Below are 12,965 nucleotides of genomic sequence, written 5' to 3' on the forward strand. Positions count from 1 at the left end.
AAGCTCAAATTTAGGAACGGCTACCGTATTCAGCCTTTGGAAAGTTTTGCAGGAATATTTGAAGAAAAAGAAAACAAAGCAAACATTACTTTACTGTTATTTTCGTGTAACAGAGACACCCTAGAGACTGAGCAATAAGTCCGAAGGGCTAATGAACCACGTTCCAATATTCGTTGTAGGCAAAGAACAGATAGCCTATTGTGTAGCTTTGTGCTGAACGCCTAACAAATAATCGAAAATATAATAAAGTTGACATAGCTTTTTCATTAATATTTCTTGCATAATTTCGTTTAAAACTTGCATGCTGTGCTAAGTCAGTCGAACATAATAATAATAAACACGCTTCCTTAGCTTACCTTCTTATTATATTGGATATTTGTATAATTTAAAAGTCCAGACATGACTCTTGGTACACTGTTTCAAAACCTGTTTTTTTTACATTTCCCCATTACTCCAATTAATCAACTCAGAATTGTTTCTAAAATAATAAAACAAACACACAATATAGACTTCTCCTTACGAACCTTCTAGCAGCTAAAAAGTCAGTAATAAGACGTTGAAAGGCCTAATTAAAAAAAACAAATTGTTGACAGTTATTCCATGTACCATGTTCGTTGCAGTGGACAAAAATCCTGATTCCAGAAATTTGAACATATGTTTGCAAAAGCTTGTAACAAAGTAATATCGCTATAATTTCCCTTATAGACTTTAATAATATCTTTTGTGAAGCGCCCCTACATGGCCAGGTGAGTTAAGGCGTGCGACTCGTAATCTGAGGGTCGCGGGTTCGAATCCCCATCGCGCCAAACGTGCTCGCCCTTTCAGCCGTGGGGGCGTTATAATGTGACGGTCAATCCCACTATTTGTTGGTAAAAGAGTAGCCCAAGAGTTGGCGGAGGGTGGTGATGACTAGCTGTCATTAGATGAATACTAATACTTTATCATGTACACAACAGCACAGTGTAGCTCTACGGTGGGTAAATAATCACCGACAGGAATGACTTGTATTTGCGTGCAATCGCACTTTTGAATTGTCTCGTCGCGAGCGAGAATGTTAACGTCAATATATTTTGTTGACGTCAGAGCCTCAATCATTAAACAGTGAAATGCTGTCACGTGGAGACTTATGTTACTGCTTTTTTCTCAGAGAGAGTATTCGTATACTAGAATGGGGGAGAAAAAATGTAAAATTTAGAGTGTAAACTGGCTATTGTGTTTGGCATGCAGCCACCTACCGGCACTGCTAACGAACACCCCAAGGTGCTGTCTCGTAGTAAAGTTAATTAAATACTAAAACACTTCCTCTTGATATTTTCAACACACGCTCTGAAATATACAGCTTTGTCATAATGATAATTAAATGTTACAACAACACTTCCGGACAAACTCAGGCCAATCACAATTGCAGTTCAAAACAAAGAAAGCCTATTGTGGTTTTACTTTAAAATAAAGACTCACAAACTCACAGTAACTTTAAGACCCAGTTTAATTATACCTGTTATTGCCTGCAAAACATTAGCTAAAAGACGTTTCGTTCCCGAGGACTTAATCTCCAGCCAAAACTCTTGTTTTGACTATGTTTTACTCACGAGCTACAAGAGTGATTTTCAATTATGATTATACTCAACAGGCTACAAGTCTGATCTGTATATTTTTCTTTTTTACTCACCATCAGGTTTAGGTTTTGGAATAACTGTTGTGATACTACATACAGTATCTTAACTATATATAAAATGAAGCTAACAAAAAGCTAGAATATGGTACCGATATATGTTATAAGAAATGCATTTTTTAAAAGCACTCAACAAATAAGCCTTGATAAAGACAGATTTTTAACACTTTATTTTACGTTTTGTTGTCAGGTCACGGTCCAAAAGAGAGCTGCCAGTAGAGCAGAGTTCACATAAAAGCTTTACCTGATGCTGGTTGGACTCTCCGACATATTGCTGTAGACTTGAAATGATCCCCAAACATTATCAAGTACACCCTGGATATGAGACCGAAACAAATAAATCTGGATATAGTAAAGTAAGAGACAGAACACCTAAACTCAATGATACTGATGTTAAGTATCTTCGTTTATGCAGCCTTTAGGACAGAAGGAAAACTGTTACTGATCTCAAGCATGAGATAAACAACCAGGTAACAAATGTAGAAATGTGTCCAGGTCTACAGTATCAAGAAGACTTAACGAGAATGGAATATTTGGTTGTTTAGAAGTTTAAAAACTGGACTGTAGATGATTGGAAAATAGTGTTATGAATAGATTAGTCCATGTTTGAAATATTTGGTCCAAAGAGTAAGTCGTACGTCCGGTGGAAGAGAGGTGAAAGATACTTACTTCAATGCATAGCACCTAACATGAAGCATGGGAGAAGCAGTGTGATATTTTTGGAGTGTTTGTCTGCTGAGGCGACGGAGAATATTGGAAAAATAGATGAAATAATAGACCAGAGCAAGTACCATCAGATATCTATCGTGGTGTAGCCAGTGGTTTGCATATTGTTGTTAAAGAACGCTACTTCCGAAAAGGTTATAACTCTAAACATACATCAAACCTCTGCTGGAGTCGTTCAAAATTATGCTATGGCTCACACAGAACTTTGGTCTCAACTCAACTAAACAGATCTGGGATTTGAAAGATAATAAAAAAAAAACTTGCCAAATAAAAAATTATTTCCAAAGAAGCTTTATGGGAGTGTATTAGAGATATTTGGAGCAAAATCCCAAAGGACACTTTGATTGAATATCTTGTAACAATGCCTGATAGAGTGTCTTCAGTTATTAAACCAAAATGAGGACACATACAATATTAACTGTTCACTGAACTCAGTCACTTCCACTGAGTTTCTGTCATACTAAACATGAAGATTAATAACATGTTTTATATGTGATTTATCTTCCACTGTTCTTTGGAAGTAGCCTGAAATATAGTTTTTGACTTTGTCCTAACACTTATAGACAGTACTGTACGTCTTGGGTTTAAACAAATATACCACTGTGTATTTACTATAAATATTATGTATCACGTAGACGTGTGTGTTTGTATTAGCATCCATCAGCCAACGTTGGCTGACTTGATTACCGTAACTGTTGTTTGGTATAGTAACTGTTCAACCGTTTACCTGGACATATTTGTTTTTGGACTTTTGCTAGAGGAAGGAAATAAAAAGGTGTTGAAATAGGATAAAACGTCTGCTTTTGGTTTGAATTTAAAGACACAAGAACTTAATCCGCTAATTGAGTCAATTATTGCCTTCTACTATATAGGATATTTAATTAACATTTAATGAGGTCATTAGGGATTTAATAGCAAAAGAAAGAAGGATGAAGGTATTATCTAACATTATCCTTTTTTACAGTTTCTGTTTCCGCAAGGGGTATTTTGAGATAGTAGTATTTATAATATGATTTATATAATTTCTTATAGATCGTTTACTCTGCATGCATTCAACAGTGCTTTGGAGTTATATAACATTACTCTGAATTAATCTGATTTTTCCTGTACCAATATTTCGTTTGCTTTAATCAAATGTTGTATCCGTTTCTTTATTTATCACGTTAATTTCAATCTGCCATACATGCATAACTTAAATTATTCCTTGAAAGCATATTTAATTTTAAATTGATATTTTTTATCGTATTCCATAATTCGGGATTATTACCTTGCGTTGTTTGCTCTTCCAGCATTGCATTTCTCTTTTATTATCTTAACGAACGTGTTTAGTAATATCTCTCCGTCGATACAATTGAAAAAAAAATCTCATTAATTTTGTTTACTTCAATCCTATTTAAATATTTCTCCGAATAAAGAAAGTGTTTTTTTTTTGCTTCACGTCACTTACTCTTTAATGTGACATGTGTGTAATATTACTTTCATTAGTTCCTGTCCTATTGAAGTAACTGAGGTGTTTGTTTGTTTTTATTTTTAATTTCGCGCAAAGCTACACGAAATTTAGCAGTGTAAGACTAGAGGGAAGACAGTTTGTCATAACCGCCCATTGCCAACTCCTGGGATACTCTCTTACCAGCGAATAGAGGGATTGACAGTCATATTATAACGCCCCACGGCTGAAAGAACGAGCATGTTTGGTGTGACGGGGATTCAAACCCTCGACTCTCAGATCACGAGTCGAATGCCTTAATCACCTGGCTAAGCTTGGCCTAACTGATGTGTTTACACACTTTCGTAGCATCAGTCCTCCAGAATGTTCGGCAATCCTAAGTGAGGTTCTCCAGCCAATGAAGCTAGGTAGATACTAACTTGTGTGTTTTACATACTTACGACTTCCCGACATCTTTGTGTGATTCACAGGTAAGTTTGTGGCCCCAGGTTTGGGAACCCATGGATAACTATTTACAATCATCAGAGTATGTTAGAATGACATAATTAAACCCAATCACATGTTCAATTGTAATAAATATTTCATTTCTACACTCATATATCACTAAGTTACTTTCTACAGTGAACGGTTTTTATACCAATTTTTCGAGTAAATATTTCATTGTTCTAGTAATTTTCAAATAATATACAATCTGTCATGCATGTAATCATCTTTCTTGAAGTATTCTTTCACGTGAATATCAAGCCTATTACGAAACACTGACATTGTTCATATGTTTCGTTTCCAAAATACTTTTTTCATTGATTGAAAATTAAGAATATTCATTTGGTGGTCGGTTATTGGTTTGTTTTGTTTTGAATTTTGCGCAAAGCTATATGGAAACTTATCTGCGCTACCCGTCCCTAATTTAGCAGTGAGGGCTCGAGGGAACGAAGTTATTCATCGTTACTCACCGCCAACTCTTGGGCTACTCTTTTACCAACGAATAATGAGATTGACTGTCACTTTATAACTTCCCACGGCTGAAAGAACGAGCATCTTTCGGTGAGTTATGGCCCGGCATGGCCAAGCGTATTAAGGCGTGCGACTCGTAATCTGAGGGTCGCGGGTTCGCATCCCGGTCGCGCCAAACATGCTCGCTTTTTCAGCCGTGGGGGCGTTATAATGTGACGGTCAATCCCACTATTCGTTGGTAAAAGAGTAGCCCAAGAGTTGGCGGTGGGTGGTGATAACTAGCTGCCTTCCCTCTAGTCTTGTACTGCTAAGTTAGAAACGGCTAGCGCAGATAGCCTACGTGTCGTTTTGCGCAAAATTCAAAGCCAATTTTTTTTTTATTAAAACAGACGAGCTTATGTAATACCCCACCTGGGTGTATATACTTTAGTTAAAACATTATAATTTGTATATATTTTCCTAAAAAAACAATCTGATTTTTTTCTAGATTTATATAAATATACATGTATATTTATGTAAAGTTTTAATATACCACAATCTTTGCTTGATATTTCAAACTAAGGTTTAAACCGCAGTTAAAAGTATAATTTTAACATGCATATGTTATATATATGATATAAATTAATTATCTCTAATATTTCATACCTTAACAATTTTATTAATTCAATCTCTACAGAGTACGCCATTTTCTTTTCAGTATGATTACACGACAGATTTTCATTGACCAATTTGTAGTATCTGAATAGGTCTCTCTTCCTCAGCTTTATCTTATTTTAGATAATACATATTTTCTTACTTTTAATGTTATTGTGATAAGCTTCAATGGTGTAAAAAGGAAAACGTTCAACTTTATACACAGTATGAATGTAACAGTTTTTCATAATTTTTTTCCATGTCAGCCTTATACGCTCATTTCCTCAATGGGACCTAAAACTATGGAAAGCGAGCTTCGATACCTGTTGTGGGCAGAGCAAAAATTGTCCACCGTAGAGCTTTGCCCTTAAATTCAAACAAGTGAACCTATGTGTCCTTTGAGTCGTCAACATATATATGTCTACATTGTTTGTAATATTTGATTTTTTAAAGTCAGATAACTAAACTAGCATTTTTTTCACCACATCTATTTTCTAAGCTTAAAAATACTAAGTTTCCTTTCATCGTGCTCTTCAAAAATACCATCTACTGCACCCTGTAGTGATTACAGGTCATGTATCAATCCCAGCGCACTTTCTCTAGCTTCCACAGAATTTGTTCTCTTGTTTTTTTAAGTCAGTAATATTATATTTTCGTTACTTTTGAACTGTAACCTGTTTTTACCTCTATCAACATATATTTTCTGTATTTTACCAAAGTTTCTATTCACGTGCTTTAACACATCTTTGTAAGTAGAAATCGTCTGTGTTACGAGAATTACTCTATTTGGCAAGCCTGCTATTCATGCATTCATTAAACTTTGTCTGATTGCTTTTGTTTTGTCCGCCATCCCTTTATCAAACAACTTTTACAATAGACAATTATATCCCTAAATCTAAACTTAATTTTACCAATATTACATTTTTTTTAAATTCATATTTAACCTTATTTTACCCAAACTGGTAATGTGGCAATTACCATCTCACTTTGTAAAACTACTAGGTTTTTCAAGTTTCTTTACCATCAATTAATTCGTTTTTTGTGATAAGCACACTTTTAAGCTTGATTAGAATAATTTCTCAGTATTTTAACAAAGTGAAATTCACAAGTCATCTGCTCTTGAGGCAAATCTCTTCTCAGCGTAAGTTCCTTGGGAAAAGTCGAAAAGTGCAGAAACAAAATACATCTGACTCCATAAGGAGGTTCAAATATTTGTCTTTGATTAAGTTAACTTCGGATTTTAGTATTTAATACACGCTAATTAATGAAATAATTTTGCATTAGTCAACTCAAATTTAACCTTTCTTAGCTTTGTTTGTAATTAAACACAAAGCTATACAACGGGATATCTGAGCACTGCCCGCTACGAGTATCGAAACCCGGATTTTAGTGATTTCCTAGACATTCCGCTGTGCCAATGAGAGGGAGGGAGCTTTTAGCTTTCTAGTATCGAAACCCGGATACTAGCATTGTGATTTCCTAGACATTCCGCTGTGCCAATGAGAGGGAGGGAGCTTTTAGCTTTCTAGTATCGAAACCCGGATACTAGCGTTGATTTCTAGTATCGAAACCCGGATACTAGCGTTGTGATTTCCTAGACATTCCGCTGTGCCAATGAGAGGGAGGGAGCTTTTAGCTTTCTAGTATCGAAACCCGGATTCTAACGTCTGATTTCCTAGACATTTCGCTGTGTCAATGAGAGAGAGGGAGCTTTTAGCTTTCTATTACTAGCTGAACTTTAGAAAATCAGTCTCTCATCAGTGGAATACGTGTTTAGTGAATTAATCAATTTGTGAGCTGCTCTATTATTCTATTTTGTTTTTCTCACACTGCCTGCTCAGGAAACACGGTATTTTATTTTTTAATAACTTTGATAATCTAGTGGTATAATCTTGCACAGGAAGACTTTCCGACAGCAACGAAGAAGCGTGAGTGTACTTTGCTGTTTTTCGATTAGGTTCACTCCTTGCACTGTCTTTTGAGGATTCGATCCTGTTGACTTCTGCATTGTTTGTGATAGGAAACCTTAACATTCCAACGCACAAGTGACGCTGAACGTTGTTACCATCGCAACTGACGGAGTCCACTTAATATTGTTAGATACTTTCACTCACCCGACCTTTTATCGCTATTATTACGTTTTATGGGAGCGCTGAACAGTTCCCATCCTGTCAGCATTTCAGTTATCGGAGATAAATAGTTTCTTCCTTATATTGACTACGGTGATATTTTTAAGCGTATGTCATTAGAGCACAAGAAAAGAACCATAAACAAAAGTACAGTTTCTCGTCTTATATTTTATTGTATTTATTTTTTGTATAAAGGTGTCTGATTTGCATTCTTAGCGTGTATATTGTGTGGTGCCTTTTCTTCCCCCCGAAAATACATAAATATGGAAACTTTACACTTACGTATTTTACAACTCGACAAAGAGTCAACCACGAATAAAGTAAACAGTTTTCAAGATTACTTTTAGATCAAATACTTTATTAACTCAGAATACTATTTCAGACTCGAAAGAATTTCTGGAATTTCTTTTTTCATTTTGAAATTACATAGATTTTATTTGTTTGTTTTGGAATTTCGCACAAAGCTGCACGAGGGCTATCTGCGCTAGCCATCCGTAATTTACCAGTGTAAGGCTAGAGGAAAGGCAGCTAGTCATCACCACCCACCGCCAACTCTTGTGCTATTTTTTTACCAACGAATAGTGGGATTGACAGTCATATTATAACGCCCCACGGCTGAAAGGACAAGCATGTCTGGTGCTAAGAGGATTCGAACCCGCGATCCCCAGATTACGAGTCGATATAGATGTTCCCATATGGGCACATCATATTTTAAATACCACAACACAATAATGAGCGTTCCTAACCATAAGTTTTTTTTTATAGTGAAGACATCAAGTACGAATATTTCTCATTAGGAAATTAAAGTTAGCAATACAAAAAATTACAAGATTCTGAATAACTGTAAAAGTAACTAAATCAGCCAAATCTAAATTTCAGGTTTCGAACCCTTCTTCACTGAAGTGAGTGTGATACCGTTTCATAAAATAACGAATTTCTTTTTTTACTTTTGTATATTTATACTTACCTTACTTGGAAACGTTAGCTGGTAATGGTTTATTTATTTTTTAATTTCGCGCAAAGATATACGAGGGCTATCTGAGCTAGTCGTCCCTCAGTTTATAGTGTAAGATCAGAGGGAAAGTAGCTAGTTATCACCACTCGCCGCTAACTCTTTGGCTACTCTTTCACAAACGAATAGTTGGATCGAAGATAACATTATAACGCCCCTACGGTTAAAAGAACGAGCATGTTTGGTGTGACGGGGATTCGAACCCGTGACTCTCAGATTTCGAGTCGAATGCCTTAACCACCTGTAAAGATTCAATTTAATTGAACGTGCTCTTTAATGGCATATTAACCATAACAGTGCATTTGTCACTACTTTTTTAGAGGGAACAGTGAAATTATTCCTACATAGTTAGAAAGAACAGTGAAATCTGCACTACTTTTCTGAGAACGATCTGTAAAATGTATTATTACTTCTTATAAAGGGATTATTTCGTTTCCCATTCAGTTGATAGGATAAATTTTAAGTAGACGTCATACACTTTACTACCTTGAATGTGGCCATAACGGATGTTAAAGGCCCACTTCAGAAAACAAACTCTAGATTTCCACTTCCATTCTGCATTGTCTATCTGAAGCAACCTGTTTTAACTTTATTATTATTTTGTATCTTCATTTACCTTGATACAGTTATCCAGTGGGGGTCAGCAGTAAGTTTATTTGTTTCAGAACGTAGCTATTTGCAGTATTCACCGCAGGGAACCGATCCCCGAATTTCAGCGTTGTAACTACGTAAACTTACCGCTGTCCCACGGGGTTACATCAATGGTAGAGTTACGGGCTCATGGAGCTAAAATAATGGATTCTATTAAACGAGGAATGTGTGGATCATTAGGCTTAATTTAATGTTTTGAGATAAGGGAAGCGTTGAATTCAGGTTTCGTATGAAAGATATTGTGCTAAGTAAAGAGTGTAGCTTAACCAAATTAATACTTCAGTTATATTTCTGATAACGTGAAAGGTCATCTAGTTATATTATTAGCCATATGGATGTGAAAATAACTCAGAAATGTATGGATTACAAGCTTTTGCTACATATATATGATCGCATAGACACTAAACCAACTAAAGCATTATTACCGGGAAAAGGTTAACAAGAAATATAATTTTTGATGTACTTTTATAACCACTAAAAACTATCATTCTTCAAGTTATAAATAGTTAAATTTGTATTTACGTCCACTTAAAAGTATCAATCATACATCTTGCAATATTCACCATTAAATTATTTCGGAAGAAAAACAACAGTCAAAGAGCTTCTAACTAAATGTTTCCTACCAGCAAGCATCTTAATTAAATATATTACATACAGCATCCCAGGAGTTTGCGAGATATTTATGTAACGCGCTTAAATATCCATTTACACAGCAGCAAAACACTCAACTTGTTAACATAGATCCGTAACTTAAAAATTAGGTTATAAGAATAACTTAGGGTGCTTTACACAACTTTAACAACTAGGTTTGTTTGTTTTTAATTTCGTGCAAGGCTACACGAGGGCTATCTGCGCTAGCTATCCCTAATTTAGGAATGTAAGACTAGAGGAAGGCAGCTAGTCATCACCACCTACCGTCAAATCTTTGACTTCTCTTTACCAACGAATGGTAGAAATGACCGTCAATTTATAACGCCCCCACGGCTGAAAGGGCAAGCATGTTTGGTGCGCCGGAGGTTCGAACCTGCGCCCCTCAGATTACGAGCCAAGCGCATTAACTACCTTGCCATGTTTGGTCTTAACAACTACGAAATAACTTTACGATATGACAGAAAATACGTTAATTGCTTGGCCCAGCAAGTGTTTAAGATACTTGACTCGAAATCTGAGGGTCACGAATTCCATGGGGGCGTTATAATTTGATGATCAATCCCACTGTTCGTTGGTAAAGGAGTAGTCCAAGAGTTGGCGGTGGGTGGTGAGGACTAGCTGCCTTCCCTCTAGTCTTACAATGCTAAATTAGGGATAGCTAGCGCAGATAGCTCTCGTGTAGCTAGCTTTGCGCGAATTCCAAACAAACTAAATGGCTAATGTTTGTGATGAACTTTGTAGTATATTTTTTATTTTGCATTTTTACGCAACGTGCAATATTAGAGTTCTGTAAATAGAACTTACTGTATATATAAGCAAAAAAAAGAAAAAATACGTTGCAAAGTGTTCATCATTATTGGACTACTGCAAAACATGGTCTATGGTAAAACTAAAAAAATCTCTAAATTTTCTGGAATAACAAAACTCTTTCACAGTAAAATATGATAGACCTTGCTGAAAGTACCGAGTAATATATATAATGTTTACAGGGTGAATAAAATCTATTTATTTTAGACACTAGCGGTTATATTGTTGAGGTAAATAATTATTCTAAAGAAGACAGCAGAACACTGAAAATTAGGGAAACGCATTCCCAATTGTTACTGTTACGTTTAAGACGATTTATTTTGAATATATGTGTTACCTTGTAGACTCTGTTTGTCTCGACGTTTGTTAATATATGCGTTAAAAATCATCTGTTCAAATACCTTGGAACTGTAAAAAAGCAAATAAACGTAAGCATATATCAACATGTGCCTTCAACAATTGTTTTGTTGTCACAAAAAAAATATTTTCCGTGCAGCAGATGGAGCAGAATCACGGAAACCAAGTTAGCAAATATTTCCGTCGAGTAATCTCTGTGAGATTGAGAAATATAAAAAAACAAACCGGTAGAAAAAGAGTGTTCGTTTTATTAACTCAGGTCACGAGCCGAGCTGAGAACCTGGATGTTTAAGAATTCTGATAAATAACGTATAGTTGCGTCGATTGTTCCTCTTTCGTGCTTTCTAGTTGTTCAATCGGTTAAAAAACGTTGATTAGTTAAATATATGACCACACGTGACGAAACTCACCGCTAACGGGTTATACTTAAATGACATAAGAAAACGTAAGACTAAATTTACGCATTTCTCAAAATTCCAAATGTTCATATAAACTTCATCTTTACAGTAATTCCTAATGTTCATATAAACTTCATCTTTACAGTAATTCCTGATGTTCATATAAACTTCATCTTTACAGTACTTCCAAATGTTCATATAAACTTCATCTTTACAGTAATTCCAAATGTTCATATAAACTTCATCTTTACAGTAATTCCAAATGTTCATATAAACTTCATCTTTACAGTAATTCCAAATGTTCATATAAATTTCATCTTTACAGTAATTCCAAATGTTCATATAAACTTCGTCTTTACAGTAATTCCAAATGTTCATATAAACTTCGTCTTTACAGTAATTCCTAATGTTCATATAAACTTCATCTTTACAGTAATTCCAAATGTTCATATAAACTTCATCTTTACAGTAATTCCAAATGTTCATATAAACTTCATCTGACTTCATGAAAGTACAAACTGATCATGTCTTAATTATACAGAGCAGTAACTTAACAGCGTAAGTGTACACGTAAAACAAAACACAATGAATAAATTGTTTACACAGTAACGCAGCATAGCCTCTCTTGTAAGCACACGATTTACGTCCTGACCTGATGTGTAACTGAGTAACAGATGTGTGCATTATTTACTGTGAAGTGGTAATAGATGCACACGGTACGCTATATTCATCGTAACACATTGTACTTGTAACAGCAAATACTAATACTTTATCCTGTACACAACAGCACAGTGTAGCTCTACGGTGGGTAAATAATCACCGACAGGAATGACTTGTATTTGAGTGTAATCGTACTTTTGAATTGTCTCGTCGCGAGCGAGAATGTTAACGTTAATATATTTTGTTGACGTCAGAGCCTCAATCATTAAACAGTGAAATGCTGTCACGTGGGGACTTATGTTACTGCTTTTTTCTCAGAGAGAGTATTCGTATACTAGAATGGGGGAGAAAAAATGTAAAATTTAGAGTGTAAACTGGCTATTGTGTTTGGCATGCAGCCACCTACCGGCACTGCTAACGAACACCCCAAGATGCTGTCTCGTAGTAAAGTTAATTAAATACTAAAACTCTTCCTCTCGGTATTTTCAACACACGCTCCGAAATATACAGCTTTGTCATAATGATAATTAAATGTTACAACAACACTTCCGGACAAACTCAGGCCAATCACAATTGCAGTTCAAAACAAAGATTTTCCAAAGGAAAACCATTATTTTCCATTAGGAACTCAAACCTGTTTTAGTAAAATCAACAGTTTGCTTTATTGGATATTTTTGTGCATACACTAGGAAAATCAACAGTTTGCTTTATTGAATATTTTTGTGCATACACTAGGAAAATCAACAGTTTGCCTTATTGGATATTTTTGTGCATACACTAGGAAAATAAACAGTTTGCTTTATTGGATATTTTTGTGCATACACTAGTAAAATCAACAGTTTGCTTTATTGGATATTTTTGTGCATAC

The sequence above is a fragment of the Tachypleus tridentatus genome, chromosome 10, assembly GCF_004210375.1.
Source record: "Tachypleus tridentatus isolate NWPU-2018 chromosome 10, ASM421037v1, whole genome shotgun sequence".
Classification (NCBI taxonomy): domain Eukaryota; kingdom Metazoa; phylum Arthropoda; class Merostomata; order Xiphosura; family Limulidae; genus Tachypleus; species Tachypleus tridentatus.